Source organism: Sturnira hondurensis, unplaced genomic scaffold, assembly GCF_014824575.4.
Source record: "Sturnira hondurensis isolate 20B ecotype Veracruz unplaced genomic scaffold, ASM1482457v3 Scaffold0023817, whole genome shotgun sequence".
NCBI classification, from domain to species: Eukaryota; Metazoa; Chordata; class Mammalia; order Chiroptera; family Phyllostomidae; genus Sturnira; species Sturnira hondurensis.
The window spans coordinates 5,645,972-5,671,482 of NW_028096448.1; the positions used below are offsets into that span (position 1 = coordinate 5,645,972).

Consider the following 25,511-nt stretch of genomic DNA (forward strand, 5'->3'; position numbering starts at 1 on the left):
TTCCCAAACACACACAACTCATTTTACTAAGTCAAACCTGTCGCCTAAATTATGGTCTAGTTCAGAGAAAGAAGGTTGGGTAACTAAAAATAATGATATTAACATTTTAAAGAATGAGAACCGCTCTAGGTTTTTAAACCACCATCCCTTGGATAAGCAAAATGAGAAGCACCTTTACTTCCTCTTGCTTTAAATAGTGTTTTGCTTGTATCTGGTGGACATTGGTCTCCTTCTCTAGAGTCGTCTGAAGGATGAAAGCTGAGTTTTCTGTTTATTAAGGTTTCCAAAATTGCTATTTATTACTCCACTACTGCATGCTTTCATCCCAGAGGCGTGTGACTGTTAATTTGTTACTGTGAGTTTCTCGAGGAGTCAAAACATCTACAGAAAAGCATGAACTACACACAGCAGTAAAAACTGGAAAATGTCTCCACAACGTGGAAATGACACACCACCTAAAGATAAGAAATACTCTTTCCTTTCAATCCACAGTAAATTTATTCAGATTAAACAAAAAATAGAAACAAAAAGCAGTTTGCAAATCAGAAACCAAAGTCAGAAAACTGGTTAAAATATCCTGTGAAAAAAATCTTGAAACTATTTTTCTCCCTTCTGTAAATCAGTGAGGTCAGCTGTCACTCACACTCAGCATACATATTTTGGCTAGTATCCAGCCCCACGTTCTCTCCTCTGACAACATTTATGCCCAGGTAAGGGGGAGAATCATCTCTGTACAAACTGACTACCTTTATTCCAACATTTTCTACACGATTTTTTTTAAAAAGAGAAAAAAGGCATAAAGTAAAGCCTAAGCATTTCTAAGATAAAAAGGCTCAATAAATACAGACCCTTTCAATCAAGTCAGATCCCAGTACACAAAGAGCAGATGCACGTGGGCAGGAAGGACTGGTAAATATTTGCTCCACAAAGGCAGCTGATATTTCTCTACCCTCTTGACCCCTTGTCCTTCAAGTCCCCCTCCCCACAATGCCCACATGCATTTTCATTTTGGTTAAAACATGAACTCAAATTACTGGATTAAGATGAAACTCTAGGAGGCAGCTTCTTACACTCTGTAAACCATAAAAAGTTAGAAGGGTTCCCACTAATGTTACGAGAGATTTTAATGTATATCTTAGTGTCACTGCTAAACTGAATCAGAAAACATCCGAGTTTGTGGAATTCTTTAAGGATGATGTAATTATCATATTAAATGCAAATTACTAAAACCTCTTGAACCTGATTATGTATGACATAGAATAATTTCTTAACAGGGTCCTATTTCAGGTGGATTTCCCAACAGTTCAAACCATATGGAGCCTAATCAGACAGCAAACATATTCTGTCCTTGGTTTGAACTAGTATGACAAATACTATTTCAAAAGCTATTTTTTTCAGAATGTGCTATCAGTCGGGAAAAAAAATACTAGCTTATCACCACAAATTATTCTCTGTTACGAAGTCACTGCTGTGGTGTAATACGTACAAAGATGGCCTAAATAAGTGGCCAGATTCCTTGCCATGTCTCTCTTCTTCTCCCTCTTTCCCTTCCTCTCTCCCCTCTAGTAAATCAAGATCAGTGCATTTGAAATCTCTCATTGTTCAAAATTCTCAAATATCAGTAAAATCATAAATAGGTGCCTTCAATATGATGAAGGAACAATCAATTTCGGGTCAGGATATAGATACTAGGGCAGAGGAATAAATGAAATGTTTAAATAATTCCAAGGTGAAACTTGCTGAAAATTTCAGTCACCATATACAGGGTCCAGAGGAAGTAGCACCTGTTTGCATGTGGTCAGTAGGGTAATAACATGGACATGATAATTTACAGTTTTAATTTGAACATTTCCCCTAAAATCTCATATGGTATGCTTAAGTATGATATTGTTGGGTTACAGAATTACATGCTTACAGTTTTGTAATAAAAGATTTTGTAATAAAAGGGGGCATTATTTGTGTTGGACCCTGTATATCAATTCTCCTAACATACCAAAATGTGTGTGTGTGCATGTGTGTGTGTGTGTGTGTGTGTGTGTATGCTCAATAAATTGGGTTCAGGTAAGACACTGAATTTGAAAACAAGTCCAAATTATAAACTTTAAAGAATACAGTTTAAGTCTCTTAAGTACTTACAAAAATTTTTCAAAATACTGAATTACTTAATAGACTACAAAAGTTTATATATTTATATAATTATATACAGTAAATAACATATGCACAAAAAAGGGACTTGTAAAATGATTCCTTATATACTTTTCCTTTCTTATGTACTCAACATTGACTGGTTAGTGGTAGTATTTGTATTACTTTTTAGCCTAGAAAATCTTTTTTTTAATAGTCAAGTTTATTAATGTGCACTCAGAAATAAAAACAAATTCACACTATGTATGGCAGGATCAAAATTAACAAAATTCCTGTTCGGTGAAAGTGAAAAACTAATGATATAGACCGTTTTCTCCATTTACCATGCATGGATGGTATTTGGGCATGAAATAACTCCAGCCACAATTGAGCAACTTCAGATACATCTGTTCACTCACTGCACATTTATTCACCATCTACTACTCTACAGTGATGGAGCTGCAGGGGAAAATATAGAGGTCACTTAGTCTAGACCCTCATTTTACCTGAGAAGCTCTAAGGATTAGAGAGAGCAAATGCCTGAACCATGAGCTTATTAGAAAGGTGAGCTCCTGCCCTTGCCAATGTGGCTCAGTTGGAGTGTGTCAGGTAGACATAAAGGTCACAGTCAGATGAAGCAGGGCTGGGGGGAGGGGGGCGGAGAAGGAAGAAAGGAGAGCTCCTTGCTCTTGCTGCCGCACTGCCCTGGGTACTAAGAGGTAGCAAAGGCCTCACTCACCAGGAGGATGAGGGGAGTCAGACATTTGAGGAACAAAATGAAGCAATAAATGACATGATGAAATGAGTTGTGCAGACAAGTACACTAGAATAGAGGGCAGTGGAGAGGCCGATTAATTTGGGCTGAGAGAGAGGGGAAACCTTTCTGCCCTGGAGGAGGGGAGGCTCTGGTTGGTCATTCCTTGTGGGACAGAATGTGGGTGGAATGTGGTGAGGTGAAGGCACAGAGGTTAGGGAACACAAGGAGCAAAGCTCGGTGGTCAGAAACAAACACAGTATGTACAGGCAAAGCTGGAGGCCAAGGGCAGACACCAGATCCGTCCACACTGCCTACCATCCTACTTCCTCACCATCCGTACAACCACCATCTCCCATACACCTGGTACCTGGTTCTAAATGCCACACAAATGAATTATAAAACTCCAAAGGAGAACAATAACATAATAATAGTAGGTAAAGTGCAAATACCATTTACTAGGTAACAAGCGCCCTTACACTGATAATCCCCTCTCCAGATGAAGTAACTGAGGTATGGAGAGGTTAAGTGACTTGGTCAAGCTAGGAAATGGCAGGGCTCATATTCAAATGACAAGAGATACCGAAACTAAGGTAACTGACCACACAGGCATAACCTTCCAACAAGTCTGGATACCAGATTCAGAAGACCTTGGCCCCCCCTTCCTCATCACCCAGCTTTTATTCCTTCTGGTTCTCCTTCTGACAATTCAGTCCCAATTGCTAAGGATTCTAAAGGTTGCTGTCACACCTCCAGGAATGCTTCTAAAAGCCTCCGAGAGCTGATTCAAACGGATGGTTCTTCAGGTACTGCTGCAATCCGAACGCAGCAGACATCTGAGAAACCCTGAGACAAGCCCTTCCCCAGAGTGATGGCTGCCACCTGGCAACGGAGAACAGCCTTTATAAACATCCTCCCTTGCAGGACAAAGTATCTGGTCACAGAGTTTGTTATCAGCAGAACCAGAATCAAAAATTGTGACCTCTGCCTTTTCTCTCTGACAACCTATTCCCCCAAGGTGTATATTTATATTTTTTGGCAAAGCAACCAAAGGGAAACATCAAAAGGAGCCTTCCTGTGGGGTTAGCAGTGAGTGAATTTAACGGCTGGACAGAGAGCGCAAAGAGAAAAGTCAGTCATGGATAGTGTGTGAAATACATAAGCTTGTTCTGAAACGTTTTCTCCTCTAATCTTGGGGCCGTGGCCTTTCTACTTACCCCCAAACTCCATCTGAGACTCCTAGTCGGGTTCTCAGAACATTGAAAGCTCGTAATCTTTCATTCAAATTCTAGGCATTTCAACTTTATTGTTTTACAACAATGTAACTTCAACGAAGCAATAGCTGCAATGGTGAGACCAGGGAGAAGCAGTTTGGCTCCGTTTTGCAGTCTCCGCGTAGGGGTGGTCTCCCAGTTGGGGGACCCATCAGCGGTCGGTCAACTGCAGCGATTTTCAACCTTTTCCATCTCATGGCACACCTGTACTCATTACTGAAATTCTGCAGCACACCAAAAATATATATTTTTGGTATAATTTTGATTTATTCACACTGGACGGCTATTGTTGTGTTGGCTGTTGTCATTTCTTCATTTGACAGCCTCAGGGAGAAGAGGTCAGCACCCTGACTAAGGAGTCAGCTGTTGCCCTGACACACTGGTTGAAAAGGGACTGGTTTACTGAGACCCCACAGCCCCGGGTGACCATGTGGAACTCAGGGGGGAGCCCCCAAAGAAAAAGCCCCTCTTTTTTATCATCAGTCTCATTGGTTAGATTTTATTTTCTTCTGTGGATTCTGGCCCTCCCAACTGCACCCTAACACACTGGGAGGGGGAAACAGGCCCGTTGAACACAGATCGCATAAGGTACTTGAGGACCGAGAGCTTAGCGATGTGTTGGGCACATAGTAGGGGCTCAATGCACATTGATTACTTTTTTTCTTGTCTCCTCGAAATGAATAAAAAACCATTTGGATCATCTCAGGGGTAGCAACAGACTAGAAAAAGATAAACTTTTTAAATGAATGGCAATTTGGAATCTCATTTAAAACAATAAAATTAAATGTCAGTGTATATTAAATGATTAATTTCAATTTGTTACTGATTGATTGCAATTTAAATAATAACATTCTAAATAAAAATCCCTTTACAGTGAGAATTTACATAAAAGGATGTATGAACATAAAGTTTTCATGGTGAAAGTATAAAATAACGTATGTATGCTTTTTTAATTGTAAAAATATTGTAATACTATTACAAGAAAACCTCCTTAACTTCCTGAGGAACACTTTTTTTTAAAGATTTTATTTATTTAGACAGAGGGAAGGAAGGGAGAAAGAGAAGGAGAGAAACATCAATGTGTGGTTGCCTCTCAAGCACTGCCCACTGGGGACCTGGCCTGCAACCCAGCCATGGGCCCTAGACCAGGAATCGAACCAGCAACCCTTTGATTCACAGGCTGGCACTCATTCTACTGAGCCACACCAGCCAGGGCCTTAGGAAGACTTTTTATTAATAGCACCCTACATGAGGCTCGCTTACATTTCATGCCCACTGCGCTTTTCTAATAAAATTTTCCTTGAAGTTCTCCTTTTGCTGTGAACTTTAGTCACTGCCTTCCCACTGGCTATAGATAACCACACATATCTTTCAAAACCTAATTGAAGCATAGAGAAGTTAACATGATTTATTCAAGGTCAAATCTCAAATCTGTGGAAAAGCCATTAATACAGCCCCTTGGCTACTGAGTGTTCTGGGTGCTAGGCCATAACTGCAGGGTAAAGTTTTAACTTTTGATTGTTGTTTTCAAAATTCCCTTAGGTATTTAAAAGCAGCTCATGTTGACAAGATAGAAGGAAGGAGCTTTTAACAAATTTCATTAACATTGCACAATTTCATATTCCTGGACCTATCACACATGCCAATCCATTTTTAACATAAGTCCCTTAAAGACACTGTGTAACTGACTCAAATACATATATGAATGAGAGAGGATTTAGTGGCCTAAAATATACCCTATGTTTTTTTCATTAAATGCAGCTGAATCACTATGCATGGTAAGCAGTTTGTGCAAAAAGAAACACTCTGCATTTAAGAGCTGCATTAGGCTGCACTAGACCCCATTCGAAGATAGGACTCACAGCAACAGTGCTGGAAACGGTGTAGAGAAGACTCAGAGAATGTCAAATGCATTGGAGGGGGGAAATACCACGCGTACAGAGCTGCACTAAGAAATGAGGCACCAGAGCTGTCATTAAAAAAAATTTCACAAGCATGTGCAGATTAAGCAGATAACAAGAGGGCTTTTTTCTCTCCTTTTTTATGAAAAGGGAGGTCATTCTTCTTGCCTTCGGGACCTTAAAAAAAAAGAAAAAAAAAAAAACAGAGCAGCCAAAGCTGGGAGCTTTTGACCCCAGGAGAAGATAGACTCGAATCTAATTCAGTGCCTTAGAACCAGGAGAAACAACGTGTCAGGGAGTTGATTTATTTTGCTTTTGTTACCACAATCAAAGACTACTTGATCGAACAAATGGGCATTTTTTTTGTATCATTATATCATGAAAAGCTCACTTGTCATTTAATTTTTATCTAATTGTACTGGCTGTTTTTTGTCTGTCTCTTTCTCCTGTCTGCCCCCACCCCACCTACACTGGCATTCTCTGTGGTCAAAGAATCTGTTTCAGTATTAGTGTTCGATACAACAAATGTCAAGTAAACACTCGACACATTTCCTGTGCTATTTAAAGCATCCCAAGCAATTATTTGCTTTAAAAGTATTAAACTGTAAATTTTCTTAGCTGGTGCCAATGCCTATAGTAATAGCTGTCACAGAACAACACTTAGAAGACTCAAGTGCAGCTTTGAAATCAGCTACATTCTTAGGCTACATTTGCCAAGATTTTCTAGTTCCATATTTTTACAGCATGTTTTTAAGACCAAGTACAAAACTGTAACAAAATGTCACATGAAGCTCTTTTTTTTTCATATTTGAAGCTTAGAAATAGGCACATTGGTATCTTTCAACACAGATTTTTGCTTCTCTCTAAGCAAAAAGAGAGAAGATACAGATAGACACATACACTTTAAGAGCATTTACTTTGAAAATACCACTACATCTGATAAAGCTCTATATTATATAGTTGGTTCATAAACGGGGTCTCCTAACACTAACTGTATAAAGGCCACATACTACATTTACACATACAAATGCATGAAGCATTCGAAAAATATTAATAAAACACATATATATGTAAATGTATACAGGCAAATGATCACATACAGACAGATGCATATACCTTTATAAGCACTTTAATTTTTGGCTAGATGTGGTTCTTTTTTACTCTTTTAAAATTCATCATATAAATTTATAATTCCATGGGAGTAAAAAAGTAACAGTTCCTAAATCCTTGATATCTGAGATTGCATTAAATTGCCACCTCCTCCCACAGAACTGTATGGTCCTTGGAAAAAAAATGTCATGCAACAGAGAATAATTTACAAACAAAAACCTCCTTGCTTATTTTTTTAATATAGTTAGTGATTAGAATATAATTTCCAGCTGATGAAGGAATGCTATTATTCCCTCCAGGCCAGAACCCATTTTGGTTTTTACGTACTGTATCAGGTATTACCACTGGCTGAAAGACTGCATTAAAGCATTAAGGGATAACAGCTTTTATTATCTTAACATGTTCCACTCAATGGTTTTTTATTGTGCTATGAAGTGCCCTCGCATTGGTTACCAAAAATATATCACTATTTTAAGAGTGACACTATTAAAGAACCATGTGTCTATAGCCCTTAATATTTGTGAATTATAACCCAACAAGGTTTTTGGAGATCTGTCAGCACAGTCATATTAAATTACCCCCTTGGGTCGTCTGCTTGTTCTGGTCTCTCCACAGCAGCCTTGTTTGGGAGATGGGCGATTCGAGTGCACTGAACTACGACCTCATCAAGAATTCCCAACACTGGTCATGGCACTCAGGCTGAACATCAGAGCAGAGAACATCCTCCCTGACCTTTTCACGCAGGTCTGATCCAGTTCCTCTTTATGCTTCACAACGGCAAGAGAAAAAGGGGGAAGAAGTAAGAAAGATGACGAAGCAGAGAAACGAGAAAAAGGAAGGAAAACAAAGTCATCTGGCTGGGTTGCATTTTTTGTGCACTCTTGTTAAAAATATTTTAAAACATCATTTTTCTTTAGTGGTTACTTCTGAGGTGGGAAGAAAGGTGACGAGATAAGGCCCCATTTAGAGGACATCGAATTCGTGGTAATTTAAAAAACTGGGCATGGAATTACTTGAATGCTAACTGATTCCTTATTCTTAATAATATGCTTTAGTTTTGTGACTATGATTTTGTATATACTCAATATTTATTAAAACAATTCCACAAGTCCCCCAATGGCATAGGTGGTAAGCAATAGAGTATAATTAGTTAATGCAGAAGATCTGAAGCTAAATAGTGTGAGCTGCCTCCCAGTCCTACCACTGGCTCTGTGACCTCGGGCAAACTCCTAACCCTTATCTGTGAAGTGGAGGTAATAACCACCTATCTAGGTTTACTGTGAGGATTAAGTGATTAGCATAATGACTGACACATCCTAAATCCTCAATATGCCAGCCAGCCATTGTTACTACTAAAAGAATAAGTTCTTTGCACAATAAGCTTTCTTGAGTGTGTACACTCTTCTTTGTGTTTTCAATCAAGAATCTGGTAAATAAATATTTGTTAACTGAATGATTTATGGAATAAAAATATCAACAATCAAATGCAGGGTTTTTTCACTTCAATTCCACATGCCACTTTCTAGAAGATGCCCAAATGAATGGGGGAAACCAATTTAACAGTCCCACAAGACTTGAGTATCCAGTGCCCTTTTAGAAAAGCCTAATTAATATTAGCAATAATAGCTGTCTCCCATAAGAGATCAAACCAATGATAAAGTTTGGAGACACTACTATTCCTCTTTACATTTTGGGGGCTTCGCAAAGTATGTTAAATCCTAATATCTTACATTGAGAAAGAATAACATTTAGCCAAATCCACTTCCATTTTTTAAAAAGCTATATCCACCCCACCCCCAAGCAACACTGACAAGGAAAAATAAAAAATTAATTTGTTTGAAGCCACAGACCACAACTTATTCAACTTTATTGCTCCCTCGTCGCATGGTGCCTTGCACATAGTAGATCAGCAAGTGAACAATATTAAACCGAATGTAAAATAAAGAGGCTGGACAAAAAGATGTGTATGGACCCTTATAAACATCATGAGTGACAAAGTGCCTACATTATCAGACTGTCAATGACTGTGTTTGATCTCCTTAGCTAAACTCAAAGACTCACTGTTCCATTAATAACAAAATTATTAAAGATATTACTCCTTCCTACTCTCAGTTAATGTGAACAAGGTCAATCTGATCTTGATTTCAATATTTAATTCTATTATCATAATATTAAGAATACACCTAAACTCTAAGTTTCTAGGAACATAAAAAAAAAAAACTGGAGACTGTGAGGAATATTTTTTAGAGCCAAAGGAACAAAATTTCCTTTTTTTCCTTTTGAAATTCCTGATCTCCCTGTGGTGTATTTATTGAATATTAGCTGTTATTTAATACAATGGCTCTCCTGGGACAAAAAAAAATTAACCTAAAAATAAAGAGTTTTCCAGGAATAAAAAGAGGTAGTTAAAATAGAAAAATACTAGAGGGAAAAATCTTTGTACTATATAGCAATTAAAACCTCATAAACAAAAAATAATGTATTTTAAAGTCATATAGCTGTAGAACTGGCCAAAATGCCAGTTTTGGTAAGCTATGGAATACTCGTAAGAAAAAAGAAAAATCCATGTTGAAGGGTTAATTTTCTCTCAAAATCACTCACAGACACGTACCTACATCATAAAGTGTTTCCGAGTTTGGTGTGCAGTCCAAGCAAAAACCCCCTTCCAGAGGCAGAAACCCCTCATTCTGGGCTGAAATAGACCCAGCAGTACTGCACGTGCCTGAGAACGGAACCCAAAAGCTATGAGCAAGGGTTATTTGAGCAGAGTCACAGGCAACGGTAGAGAATCAAAAGACAAAGATTTCAGTGTCGAGATGTTACACTCTTTTAATTTTCTGAGGCACATGCTAAAGAAGGACTTTCATTCGAGAGAAAAGTAAAAGCAAAACTGTGCCCCCTTCACAGGAACTGGCAACTAAAGAGTGTGTGCACAAAACACCTGGATCTGCTTTCCGGCTTCCTTGCCAGTGACTTTTTTTTGAAACAGAAGAGTAGCTAACAGTCACACTAACCTCAGAGCAATGACTGACACGCAGCCACAAAGATACACTCTCACACAGAAGAGAGCAAAGCTGATGCTATTTCAATATCGTGAAATATTTTCTTAACCACGCACAGATGGAAGTACAGACTTTTCTGCCAACCACTTGGTTCAGAAACTTTGCTCTATTTTTAATTATTTGGTTCAGAGGACCCGTTTGTGATTAACTTCTGTGTTGGATGGCACAGCAAGTAAAGTCCTGACCCACAGCAAAGAACACCGAGGGAGGCTTAATTATTTTTAAAGAGCTAGTATAATATTGTAAGTCACATGTAGGAAGAACTAATTTGTCAAAGACCTGTTGACGGTTCATGTGGTTTGTAGAATGTATCAGTAAAACAGAAAAATCCAGATCTTCAGGAAGTGACACCAAAATGAAGTTCTTAATGACACATAGATTTTCATCTCTGAGAGATTAAGAACAGAGTATGAAAAGGAGAGGAAGAAGTTAACGGTGTTGTAAGGACTAATCTCATTAGCACTAGAACCTTCAGTTTTGACTAGGATCAGCGACTGGAATGCCAAAGCTTTAAGCACAGGAAATAGACTCAGATGCAAGAAGCTGCTCAGGAAACTCAAACCATAGAATTTGGAATCACACACCAGAACTGCTGAGCAGGATGAAATCCCAGAAGAGAAGAGGAAAGAGAAACAAATGGCAGCACTAAGACAGAAATGATGGTCAAGGTAAAAATGAGCAGGTTGGAACAATTTTATACTTTTAAGAACTGTGCATTAAAAAGAAATAGAAACTATAAACCCAAGCAGCAAATTAGTATAAACACTGACAGGAAATCCAATATAAGACTTCTGATTAAAAACCTTGAAGGAAAACAGAGCTAAAACCTGACAGACTTTTATTCCTAGAGAAGTTCTGTCTTCATCAATAGCCCTAAAATTTTAGGATGCTCTCTGTTTGAGGCCCTGAGGTACCTGGACACCTTCGGTTGTACTAAACCATAGGACACCGAGAGCCAGAATGTTTCAGGAATAGCAGTTATTTCTAAAAACTACATTTGCGAGGACTCCAGCATCTACAGCACAGTGACCTGGGAACTGGAAAGACGAAACAAGCACCTAGGTACTCGCTGAGAAGTGGAGAAATGAGACATGAAAACAGAATATCCTTTGCATGGGGGTCCTGCTTCTGAAGGTCAGCTCCTTAAACCTCCAACACTGGCTTACCAGCCTTTGCTGGGTTGACTGACATGGCAACGCCCGTAAAGGACACATTCGTAAGTGTGGGCAATTAGGGAATTTCAGTAATTGGAAACAATCCAAGGAACCATCACAAAGAAGAAAAAGTTGATCGGTTCCAGAGAGTCCAAAATAAAGTCAACTCATTATTTATACATTTATATGTATATTCATATTCCTCCTTCCCTACTATGTGAGGTATACGTTATGGGCATGTGTGTATGCAAGAGACCAGAATTTTTAAAAAACAATCAGAATATTTTTTTTACAAAGCACATTTATGTATGAGTTGTTTATAGTCGCGAATGGTTTCATAATACCAACCCAATGGTATTACTATGGGCCACAGGCCCTGGATTAGAAATGTTTTTATTTCATTTAGAAATGTTTCTATTTGCTATTACAATAGCCACTGTGCTGGGATGGGACTTGACCTGTGTCTTTGTCCATAAAACAATCCTATATGATATGTAAACATGAATTCAATTTTCTTTAAGCCAAAGAAAGCAAAAATATGGTTGTCAGAACAAGAACTGCTTTCTGTGGGATATTCTAGTTAAATGAAAGCCATTCAACTTGAATCAACTGCTGTATCCATTCTCCAATACACAGCAGATTTATATTTCAGAAGGTTTTTAACAGAGAACAAAATGTTACTGAAATATCTCTTCCATTCCTTTTGTCCTACATAACATTCCATGGGCTGAACTCCCAACAAGGGGCATATATTTGTCAGCTTCTGTTTGCACTTGTTCTATTCTGGTTTGTCTTTGTTGCATATTTTCAGCTTTGACCCTTTCCTGGCAAAAATTAATACACACCTTTCAGTTGTGTTACAACTTGTAATTTAAAAGGAAACCTTTTAATTCTGTGCATTGGCCAAGTACCTGTAGCTTTTAAAAATGAGCCCTGCTATTTAAATCAGTGATAGAACATTTTTTATAACTACTTATGTAAACACTAGAAATCCAGGGAGAAAATTATTCCAATCCAAGAATCCACACATTCCTATCCAAAAGCAATCACTTGAGTATTTAAAAGCTAGATCTGTGGTGAGAGACAGGCTAGAACTAGCTTGAACAAGTCTGAGCAAGATGCATTTACCCCCCACTGCCTCTACTCCAGGTCATCCCAGGACTATGCCTATGGGCAAACGCCAAGATGGAAAGAATGGATTGGTGCCTGTTCCCTAGCATATCTGTGTAAAGACTCAACAGAAGTTCAAGAGGGAGCCGCTGCTCTGACAGGGACAAAAGGTATGTAACTGCAAGCTGGTCAGGCAGAACATTCGCCACTGTCCTGGCCATTTAAAGACACGCCTGAGCCAGCTCAAAATCAGCGGGACACAGATTTCAGACCACGGGAGAGCTAAAAACATTGGTTCTGAGGGATGATGTCCAAGAGGAGGTCTCTGAAGCTGGGTGTCATCCTCTAGGGTAGCCCAGAATAAAATGGTGACGCATTATGCCTCCTGGCGAGTTCATATATACTTTGAACAGCAAAGACACCAAGTCCCGTGGACTTCCAACGAAGGTCTTGGGGCAAGAAGAGATGTCCACCAGCACTCTCTGTGACCTGTTAGAGAGAAACATTCTTAGCTACTCCATCACCAAGCAAAACTCCCCCGCCAGGCTGTATCTCCTTGGCTCCTAGGGAAAAGGTGTAAAGAGAGTGGGAAGGGGTGAGAGAAGATGCCTAAAAGAAAGATGGCCTTTGTCTCATCTGCTGTGCCATTAATAGGTTTCCACATAGAAGATCCAGATTCAGAAAATCTAAAAGTGAATCAGATTCTAAGCACTTCTGAAACTAACAGCAGGGTTGTCAGCCACCAGATTACTCCTGCAAAGAAAGAGGGCCTTCGTAACAATTATTATACATGCCCCTGGCATGAAGAGAGGAATGACATTTTTACTAAAAGATCAACCACGAGATGTCGCAGGACAGTAGACACTCATCGAAAAAGCTACTCGATAACCTGCACTGGCTCCCTCCAGCCTGGGAGGCGTAAATCTGACACACGGGTGGCTGGATGAGCTCCCCCTTCCCCCCGCCTTTGTAATGCACAGAGAGACAGAAGGGGCCCACAGATATGGGGATGACCTGACTGTCATACCTTCACATCCACATGGGAAAGGACCTCTCGGGGAAGACGGCACCAGGTTTCAAGATTCCACAGACAAGATGAATTTGATTTCCTGATGTTTCTAACTTTGCCGGCACCGGTGCGTTAAAGGAAATTCAGTTCTAGAAGCTCAACTTTAAAGGCGCGGTGGCTGCAAAAGAGCGAACACTCTCTACCATCCATCAAGTTCAGGTTTATGCACTACAAGGACATCTAACATCTAAACTTATAGTGACAATTTAATTTAAGGGCCAATTTAATGAAGCAAAGTTCTGTCTCTTCAGTCTACAAATTCAGAGACACAACTGCCTAATTCCTGGGGTACCTTGGCTCTACAGCTGATGGAGACGGGTGATGACCTGCAAGTCAGAAGGCCAGGGTTACAGCACAGGCCCCATGTGCTCAAGCCTCCAAAACCCAGCAAATCAATCAACATCTTAGGTTTTAGAAAATGGAAAGGGTACTCTCTGCTCAAGGAGTCATGACTACCCAGTGGGACCATTTACCCAAGGCACTCTGAATTCTGCAAGGTGCTATCAGTAAGCTGAGGTAGCCACTGCCCATGGCCTAATGAGTCTGATTTTCCTTTTTTTTTAGATTTTATTGATTGATTTTTAGAGCTAGGGGAAGGGAGGAAGAAAGAGAGGGAGAGAATCATCGAGGTGTGAGAGAACATGGATCGACTGCCCCTCACACATGCCCTCAACCAGGGATCGCACCCACAACCCAGGCATGTGCCCTGACCAGGAATCGAACCAGCGACCTTTAGCTTTTGCAGGATGACACTCAACCAACTGAGCCATGCCAGTCAGGGCATGACTGTGGTTTTTAAGTCTGTATTTACTAAATCAGAGTCTCAGACTGCAAAACACCGCCAAGAGAAAAGGGTAGTTTTGACTAGTCCCGCAGAGAAACAGAAAAACACAGTACTTTCATCCTAGTGAAGTCTTTGAAGACCTTGAACATTTAAAGTGGGAAAGTTAAAAACATTTTTTTACAGAAATCATTTCCTGAGACTTCAGGGCAAAGAGTAAAGAGTACACCATTTAGAGATAGAAACTCTTGAGATTCGTCAAGTCATCAAATGTTCTCTGCACAGCAGACTAGCAAACAGCTAATGTTTGCTCATTTCCATAGATTAACAACCCTCTCTCCAAGACTTAAGGATGACATGAACTGTGATTTACAGAGTTTTGTTTGAAGAGGCTCATATACTACCGGTAAGACTCATGTCTCAAGGTCACATGCAAAAACATTTTTCTTCATTTTAGTGTTGCTTCTTACACACACCAGCCCTTCTAATCGCTAGGATGCCCAGAATGGATCTCAGGCTTGCTAGGAATGGGAAATAAAAGTAGCCTGCCCACCTTCCGCATCTGTTTGCACAGACTGTCGAGATGGTGCTGTGCACTAGATAAAACTGAGATGGAGGGAAAAAGACAACCTGTTCCTTCTGAAGAGCAGAGAAAGGTGCAAAGGATTACAGAGGCCTCAAGAGAATAGGAAAGTCAAAATAAAAGCCCCCAATTTGGGCTTAGATGCTATCACCGTATTTCCTGCCACCTTGATGGAAGGCAAGGCTTTATGGAAGCAGATTTTAAAAGAAGTAACCTGATCATCTTTTCTCCTATGAATAAAGTAAGTAAACTTGCCTTATGGGCTGATGACCACTTGTAAAGGGAAAAAAACTGGTAATCTTACGAATAGTTTCAGATGAGTCGTACCAAGGCAGCTCCAGAGGTGAACTGGAAACAGAGCCTTGGAAATGGGAAGAGCAATCAAAACAAAATTCATCCTGAGTCTTTTCTGTCCCCACCTAGAACTTGTTAGAATAGAGCAAGACAAAAAGCACTTTGGGGCACTCCCTCCACAGCATCGCTGCAGGCAAAGGGCCCTGGCCTCAGTCCCCAATGTCAGGCTCCCTTTTCCATACCTGCCAAACTTCTAGCAGCAGGCATAGCCCCTCACATTAATGAACACCCCCTACCTGGAAAAGGTATCATCACCTACAGCAACAAGACAACTTCTAGACAAACTCCTACACAAGAGAGGAAGTGAATGGCCGAATGGCCAGCTTTCACAAAGGGGCAGATGCCAAGGTCAGAATGCCCTCCCCACCCATCAGTGTCATCCCTCATGGGTGGGGTGACACACAGACTGGCTTCAGGCTTCCTGTGTCCCCTCCGAATGGTTCTCCTGTCCATGCAATGCTTTACCTCAACTTGGCCAGTCTTGCTTGGGACTCCAGAGCTATTACTCTCTCCCACATATAACGATCTCCTGGGCACACTGATCTCAGGGGGAACTTTCACCTGAGTCGGGCCTTGGGGCACAAGGGGGAATGATCCAGGCCAGAGAACAGATGTGAGGGAGATGAACCTCGAATTCATTCATTCACTCAACATAATAGCTGTTAGATTTCTAAGAATCCTCAGGTAACCAAAATTCAATAGGAATTTTTTCAATGCAAAGGAAGTCTTACACATTCAAACACCAAGTGACCTTTTTCCTGCATTGAATTTCAATAATAATAATAGAATTTTGTGTGGTTGTATGCGTAGTCTTATGAACTTTAAATTATCCCTGAGCATACCCAGCATTCTATTCTATGTATCTTTTGTTCTGGAAAATTCCTCATTGGACCTTTCTTTATCCTTTCTTTCTCCTTAGCTCAGCCACCTGACACATATTTGTCACCTTTGTCACTCATTGTTGTGATACACAGAGCTACTCGCACAAACAGGTGCCGCAGCTTTTCCACTGCTGTGGTCCCCGGGGCGTACGCTGGTTCCAGGCACAACTACGTGAGTCTAAGTTGTGGTCTGTATGCATAGATGGAATCACATCCCATTTGTATCACAAAAATTCACACCGTACGGGAGATAATTATATTCGCTGCAGGCCTACTAGATATCAAATGACAAGAATGAGAAAAGTGGGGGTTGGCGGGAGGGTCTTCTGTCACTGAGCTGGGGAAAAAGGGGTTACAAAGTGTTACAAAAGGCAAAGGATCTGGTGCCCTGGGATCTCAGACAGACAGGAAGGGCTGGAGCCCCAGGGCCCACAAGGAAAGGACTCTAGGGTAGGGTTTTAAGAACGAGGGAAAGTTGGCCAGAGAGGGCAGGCGGGGAGCTGATGTCAGAAAAGGAGAACGGCATGACTAAACAAAATGCTGGAGCACGAGAGAGAGCAAGGTGCTTCTAGGGAGGAAACGCTTTGTGACGGCAGGGAAGAGAACGAGGAGAGCAGATGAGAAAAGCAAGGTCCCCCCAATTCTACTGAGCATGGTTATGAATTCTGGGCTTTATCCTGAGGGCCAAGAAGAATCAGAGGAGGGTGAAGAAAAGCAGAGATGCCAACAGCTGTCTGACAGTGAGAAACGTTCACTGTGGCTTCCTAAAGGAAAATGAGTTGGACCAGAACAAGAGTTGGACAGAACATCCACAAAGGTCATTTAGGAGGAACAGCACACCCCAAACCACCCAGCCCCGCTGAGCCACTATCCCAACTTCAGACCTTGGGACCAGGCTTCTCCAAAGCTCAGTCCCGAGGAAACGGCTCCCAACCTCCCACCCAGAGAGCTCTCTCAGGGAACAGCTGCAGCAGGCAGGAAGCCCAGTAGCAGTGTCCTCATAGTGCAACACGGGTGAAAGTCAAGCCCAAGGCGCCTCTTCCTCAGCAGGGTGGCCTGGAGTCTACTGAGGCCTAAGGTATGAAGACCCCAACCCAGGACCCTTGGATAATGATCCGACTTCACTGGGCATGAAACTCCTGACTGACCTCTCCAGGCCCAAGTGAAGGAGGTTCCAGGCTTCCAGCACATTCCTGTGGCCAGGCTTCCTGAGAAAAACATGGGTCAGCAACAGAGGGCAGAGAACCCCATAGGCAGAGAAAGGACCGGAGAGCTAGAAAACGAGCCCAGGGTGGGTAAAGGTTAAGGACAAACAGTGAACAGCAGGTGGGAGGGGGAGAGGAAAGAGGCCCCTGGCAACACAGAGCACTAGGGTTTCAACGGGAACGGTTCCCCAGGGAGGCAGTGGGCAGATGGGAATGAGAACCATTCCCAGCAAAGCTGAGCTGTCCACCGCTTTAGTGCAGAGATTTAGGGAGCTGTCCTAATCTCACGTCTCCCTTCCAGGCTGGTCCTGACTACAATCCCAGGAGAAAAAGGAGATCATCAAAATAAGAGAAAACCAGACTGGGGAAGTAGGCACAGCAAACACGACTGAAAAGAAATAGCTAGACCATAGAAAGAGCTCATATACATAGATGAGAAAATATCAGGACTCTCATGTGCTAATTGTACAAGAGAAAAGTAGTAAATAAACCTATATGGGAATGTTCTACCTCTGAGAGGGATCAAAGGAACACAAATTTTAAAGCCAAGCAACCTATTCAATTAGCCAAAAACACGAGGTCCCACAGTTGATCAGGCTGGAGTAAGGCGCACTCATATGTCACTAGTAACGATGTAAATTGGTCCCAGCCTTCTAGAAAGTAACTCAGGGCAGGCCCCCTCTTTGGTAGTAACCGCCTTCTGATGCGACCATGTCCTGAGTCCACACTGCAGTGGAGGCGGATGGTCAGGAACAGCAAACAATCGGGAACAATTCAAATGTCCACAGATAACACAGCACTGAAAGGAACATAAAAGAGCTTTATAGAGTATTATATAATCCTTGTAAATGATACTTATAAAGTCCAGGTTGCAAATGAGAATGTTTATGCTAAGTGGAAAAAGCAAAACAGAAAAAATACACCTATTAAATTGACAAGAACCAGAAGACAACACATAAAAGTGAGCATGATTTAGGGACTGGGATGGTGGCGTCAAAGGGAACTTTTGCTTTTATTGCCTTTCTTTTATTGTTGTCATGTATGGGCAACAGATGTTTAAAATGCAATATTTCTATCAATCACGGAGAAGTGAACGACCTCTTCTGTGGAGCACACCGACCCACAGAGAGGGTCACGGCCAGATCAGTGGAGGGTGTCTAGGCCTTCCCTAGTTTCAAAGGTCCATTTGGGACTCAAACACGGTCCGTGAGAGGCTCTGAGGGGCTCCTCAGACCTGGGAGAACCCCAAAGCACAGCTCTTTTCCTTTGTTCTTATTTTTTCCAGCTCTTAAATCCTATGTCTTCCCCCTTCTTTCTTTCTTCCTTTTTAAAAAATTATGTATTGAGGTCCTATGCAATGTATCGATGGTGAACGCTCATTTGATCCTTCCAGCAATCCAGTCGGACAGATGTCACCACACACATTTGACAGATGAGGAAACTGAGGACCACAGATTCAACAAATGTGGCCCCAGTCACACAACTTGGGAACCAGGGCCAGAATCCACACCTCAGCCTCCCAGGCTTGAGAGCCCTCAGCTTAACCACCATAAACACTGCCTCTTCCCTTTTCCTCTGCCTAGGAAACAAACACCATGAAACACTCTTAAATGTCACCTCTTCTATTTATACTAGGTGCCTAAAGAAACTATTCAAATTGCAATGAATCAAGAGACATCCGTACACACTGTTTATAAATTAAGCAATAAAACAAGATAATGCAGCAACACTAATTGCTAAAGTTGATCCAGAAGAAAAAAGGAATTACCTCGAGGCTCAAATCTATACCCACAGGTAAAACCAAACATCAGAAAGATTTCTGCTTGCCAGTTAAAAGCTGGACATCACCCTTGATCTTGATACTACTCCTTCTGCAAAGAAGGGCAGAGCTTCTGCACCCTCCTGGCCAAAAATTACTCCACAATTAGCTGAACGATTCTTTCCAGTTATAATGCATCCACTCCAGGAATGGGCGTTGTTTGGAGCATGGTAGCAAAAGCGATAAAAAGAAGCAGGGGAAGGATTAAAGTATGAAACTAATATAGATGGGATGATAAATGATTTGAGACACCACTTAAGACTGACTCTATAAATAATGACACAATAATAGCTAACATGTAGATTCTAATTAAATATAAAACCTAACAAAGTCAAACAACAGCAAATGATGTTTGACAGAGCAAAGGTCTTGGGGGAGCCAAGAGGAAGCATTACAATAAAATCTATTCATGGAACTGCACGGTGTTAAGATAGAAGGGGCCTGGAGACCATTTCTTTCAACTAGCGCTTTTTTTTTTTTGTAGATGGGGAAACTGAGGCCCAGCAAGGTAGAGTGCGTGGCACGAGTCACCCTGCAGCAGAGCGGGGAACAGAAACTCGGCCTCCAAGCCCCAGCGCGCCCGCTTGCCAGCCCAGGGCTCGCTCCGCAGTACGCTGGAAAGCGCCTCCATTCTGAAGCGCATGTTTAAAGGAGCATTCAACATTCTATACATACTAAATTCCTCTTTAACAATTTTCAAATGCACAGGGGCACATTTAAAAAAAAAAAGAAGCCTGGTTTTGATTTCTTTTGGAAAACGGCTCAGTGTTTAACCTAGTATTGAGTGAAATATTAACAGGTCATATAATGGTTTCAGTGTTCCTTCAGTAAAGCTAAACAGAATTCGAAAACCATATTCCACGCCCCCACCCCCAGGCCTACAGGAGTTTCTGGAGCACACATTAAACCCGACGCTCTGCTCAACAAGCCCATCACTGTTAAGTAACTCGTCAGAAAATAAAGAGGGAATTACCAAAGGGGAATTGCCGAGCAATTAGTTCTCTGAAGCAGATGACATACAACTGTTGCAGGGAGGAGCTTCCCGGTTAGTCATATGCCACAGTCAGAGCCTCCTAATCTGTAAATAAAAATGCATCGCACACGGTTACAGCTGGGACGGAGGCTGCGGCTGCCGGGCGAGGGCAGGGGGAGAACAATCCCAAGTATTCTTCTATTCTGTGTGGCTACAAAACAGAAGATGTTGCTCTCAAGGTATATTTTTTTAATCCGTGGTAAATTTCATTCAGCCTAAGAGAGACAAACTGGCCTTCCCCAGGCCGGCTAAGAGCAAAGTGATCTTCCTTCTCTATCCTTCTGACATGAGTCCCTTAAGATTCATCTACTGGTCCAGCGAAGGAGAGAAAACAAGAGACTGGGAGGGTGGGGACCAGGGGGGACAGAAGATCTGAGCTGCCTGACGGCCACCTTGACGAAAGCGTGACCTCCTTTCACGCCAAGTTTTGTTCTTAGCGCTTGCGTGTAGCGCCACGCCACCGCCTATCACACTGGAGAGATAAAGAGCTCCTATCTGCCAGATCTTGCAAGCTGAGCAATGACCCAGTGAAGTTCTCTGAAGAGTCAAAAGTTCGTCATCTCACCGGGACTCTTGATGCCAAACAACATTGGGAGCCCAAACACNCAGGGGGAACAGAAGATCTGAGCTGCCTGACGGCCACCTTGATGAAAGCGTGACCTCCTTTCACGCCAAGTTTTGTTCTTAGCGCTTGCGTGTAGCGCCACGCCACCGCCTATCACACTGGAGAGATAAAGAGCTCCTATCTGCCAGATCTTGCAAGCTGAGCAATGACCCAGTGAAGTTCTCTGAAGAGTCAAAAGTTCGTCATCTCACCGGGACTCTTGATGCCAAACAACATTGGGAGCCCAAACACAGATAAGCATATTGCCACTGTCATCATTTTCTGCAATTAATAATTATTTAAAACGCATAGGAGTGTGAGAAAGAGTAAAAGATAACACCACACAGCCTGTATGTGACTCTGAAAAAGCATCAAAAAGGAAGGCTCATCACCCACGAGCCTATCCCTGATCCTGACTTCTGAGAGTTATGCTATACTTCTATTACAGTTCTTTAAATATTACTCCTGGACACACCCTGCCTTCTGGGCTCAACTGCAAGCTTCTTATGGACCAGGCTTGCACCTAAGAGACAGTGCCCCGTGGTGCTGAAGAGTACAGGCTGAGTTCCAAGCATGACTTTGCCTCTTAAGAGCTGGTCGCCCCTGGGCGGGCCACTTACCTTCTCTGTGCCACTGTGTCCCCATCTGTGAAATGGAGGTAGTAACAGTGCCTACCTCAGAGGGCCAGAGGGAGGATTAAATGAGTCCATACACAGTAAGTGATCATCTATTGATCATCTCTAAATTTCCTGTAGGGCCCAGCTGGCATAACGCCTCTCACACATTTGATGCTCATTAAATATTTTCAGACACAGTGATCTGCCGTGGAGCTGTTTTGCCCACCCCTCTCACTCCTGTCCTAACTCTCTTGGGTTTTTTTTTTTTTTTTTTTGAAAGATAGGTAAGTTACTGCTTCATTCTGAGTCATTTGGGGGAATACAGACAGTCCATCATAAACAACTCAGTTCAAAAAAATCTTAAATAATCCTCAAGTTTTCTCTAACTGTATTAAAACATCGCCCACTAACAGCAATGTAACCAGAAAATTTTCAGCCTTCGCCTTCATTTTAAGCCAGGTAGTGTAAGATCCTTCCCCCGCCCTAGAGTCAAGGCTGACTAATTTTGTATTTCTTTTTGTCCTATAAAGTATAACTGGGAAGGCAAATTGTTCAGAAAGCCGTGCCTAGAGAACGTGTGTTTACGTGTGTGTGTCATAGTTGAACGAGTCTGTATAAAACCTCCAGAAAAGCCTCTAGAGTCATAAAACGCATCCATATTAATGTGATTTATCCAAGTACAGTAAATGAATTGCCACAAAAATGAACAACTGCTCCAGAGTCAAGTAGATGGCACCATGTGATTGACACATATCACATGAGATGAATAAATCAACGGTGGGGAAGATCAAAGAAAATGCTGGAACGGTTGTTACTATATACAGGGCCTCACTGAAAATCTTCTTAATAAAACTGTTTAGGAAAATAGAAGGATCATCTGTTTAAATGAAAAGACATACTGCATGCACTGAATTTCAAAAGCAGAATTCATTTTCATACACACACACGCACACACACACACATACCAAGTTTAGCTAAAATTAGTTCAAGTTCCTATTTCTTTAAAGGTCTTAAAGGAACAAAATTTTCAACGAGATTTCGTTGAGCTGAGCTTCCAAGGTGTCTGAGCTTCTCAGGAGGACCCATTACCCCCACCCATGCCTCATCCCCAAGTCTTAAAGGGAAGCACACCACACCAACATTTTAGCTCCTATCTGCTGCCGCTTACCTTCTCTCTACAAACTCTCTGCCAGCTGATGGTATTACAGTCAACGAAATACAGTCAACCCCTCCTGCCTGTCAAACGTTCTGCCAGCCACAAAAAACCAAAGCCAATTTCAAAGATCACTGTATGCCAGTGGCTCCTCCAAATTTATCTCCAGACCTGACCTCTCAGCAATTTTATTCCCACACCCTCTACTGCCTGCTGGACTCCAGCACCTCAGATGTCCCCCGGCACCTGTGCTCCGGCCAAAAATGGCCTTGTCCGTTACATACCAGGCACTTCCTCGTCAGGCCAGAACCACCTCCGTGGTCTTCCTCCTCCCGCTCTACCCCTCCCTCCCCACAGAAATGCTCACCAACCTTCAGACTTGAACTCAAATGATCCCTCCTCCTCAGTCTTTCCTCACCATCCTACTCAGCATCATTCTTCTGAATTCCTTCTGTGCCAGAATGTACCCCAGTAAGTACAACCCACCCCCATTCTGCTTTGCCTTAGCTCTTTCTGAGCAATTCTTCTTTCCACGGCCTGACCACAAAGAACACGCACAACATAACCTCTCTCGGGTGGCTCTTACTCACTTTCATTCCCACAGGACTGTGGAGTAGCTGAAAAATACACAGTGCATAAATGAATGAATCATTTCTTTATATAGACAGTGCCTGTGAACAAGTTAGGTCATAACTTTGCTATAACCATATCTTATTTACAAAATAACTAGACTAGGAATAATTGTAACCTAGGTTTTAATTTCTTTTCCAAAAAAACCTTAATGAACACAGTAGAGCACAACATGAATGGCACTAGTTCCCTGCCCATGTTTAGTCATCGATTGTGAGAACTCTAACACGGCCTTATTTTTGCAAAATGTTCAAATAATGCTTATAAGCTTTCTTTAAATGCAATCACGGAAAATGTCAGCTGCCTAAAATTCAAGGTGACTCTGCGTTACTTTGTCAGTAACACAATATGAGTATTCACAAGCCACTGCGACTTCTTAATAGACTATAAAAACCTCGGTCTCGTCTCAATAAGCTTCCACATATTGTCCCAGAGATACGACTTTCTGGTGCCTGTACTTTCACAATAAAGCTCTCTTTTAAACATTACAAGTTTTTAAAAATTGTATCTGTATTAACCACTTATGCAATTAAACTACTTCCCCCAAACACTTCAACATGAGGATTTTCTGCCTCACATGTAATTGTCAAACCAGGTAACACCCAGAAGAGGTAAAGTAGCAGTAAGGCATCTCAGTGCTTCCCTTCGGCTGGCACAGACTCAAGAGGCTTACCTTTGCATAAAACTCTGGGGTTTTCCTACTCCCTTTCACAGGACATCTCCCTACCCCACAGCCAATAAAATGTAAAGTATCCACTTCCAAATTCCACAAGAATACAGCGTTTGTGACAGCTTCTTCCTCCTCTTCCCTGCCTCCCCAGCAGAGACTTCTCTGATGGTCCTTTCTGAGGCACAGTACTTGTAATCACTCAGGTTTTTGTTTGCTTTCACACAAACCACAAATAACTTATTCTATGCACGCAACTCATCAGTTCACCTTACAACATAAAAGTAGTACATACATATTCTCTCACTCTAACAGAGTTGGACCAGTACAAAATTCAGAAAAAAACAGTAAAAGACCAAGGTACAGGTATATTGACTTGTTCCTAGTCATGTATGGTCCAAGAGCAACCATCACAATACAAGAATATTTTTTAAAAATGTTTATTTATTTGTCTTTAGAGGGGAAGGGAAGGAGAGGGAGAGAGAAAGAGAAACATCAATGTATGGTTGCCTCTCATGCGTCCTCTGCTGGGAACTGGCCTGCAACCTAGGCATGTGCCCTGACTGGGAATCGAACCGTGATCCTTTGGTTCACAGGCCCAAGCTCAATCCACTGAGCTATACCAGCCAGGGCCACAATACAAGAATATCAAAATTACCCTGTCAAGGCATAAGTTAGTCGATCACAATGATAGCTTATGTTCATGAATCACAAACCACATGTGAGGCAATATCCAGCCCAGTAAATGTGTATTATTTCATTCCATCCTCACAGCAGCAGCCCTAGGAGAAAGTTCTAACGTTTTCAACACAAAGACACCGCGACGTTGAAAGGGTACAGGATGCCCAAGGTCACAGTGGCAGCACTAGATGTAAATCCAGACAGGCTGGTCCTAGAGCCCCATGCTCTTATCTCAGATGCCACGGAATTTATAAGTAATTTAAAAGCTGGATCTTAAGTAAAGAGAGGGAGCTCTTTATGCAAAGAAAACTGGTGAATCACTTCCAAGATGAACATTTTGGTGAAGCAACTAGCCACCTCTTAACAAATTAGTTGAAAATTCCTATCTTTATATGCGACATTTGGTAAGAAGTAGACTTTGCATTTCACCAAGGAAGGCGATAGAACGTGGCTCAGAAAGAGCTGCCCAGAGATCACCCAACCCTGCAGTTCCCCAACCTGCGGAGCCCTCGTCAAGCGGTATGATTCTGAGAGGCCAGTGGGGCTCGTTTCCATGCAACAGGTCTAGGGTTGAGTCCCAAACTCATTTTTTTTTAAGCTCCCAGGTAATTCTGTTGCCCAGGCAGGCTTGGGAACCTCTGAACTAGTCCATTTCCACAGCTTCCAGCAGGATCGCTCCCAAGGGAAACAGAAAGAGGGGATCTATTTCACAACTGCCTTTGGTTGCATACACCAGTGTTCCCAAACCCTAATTGCCCTAACTTGCGTCTAACTTCCATCTCTCCTGACTTCCTTCAGCCAGTATCCTCTTGTCCTCTCGTCAACAGAGAAAGAACCGTGAGTCATCAACCCTGCTTACACCCTGTGTCTGCATGACTTTCCAGGCCAGAAAAATTTACTGTAAGTGAGGAAATCAGGAAGTTGTAAAATCCAAACAGACACAGA

At 41.9% G+C, this 25,511-nt stretch overlaps 1 protein-coding gene across 7 annotated transcripts in view; it reads right to left on the minus strand.

Moving 5' to 3' along the window:
* Positions 1-25,511, minus strand: part of ATXN1 (ataxin 1) — a 391,897-nt gene that overhangs the window by 357,190 nt on the left and 9,196 nt on the right. The gene's annotated exons all lie outside the window — the stretch shown is intronic.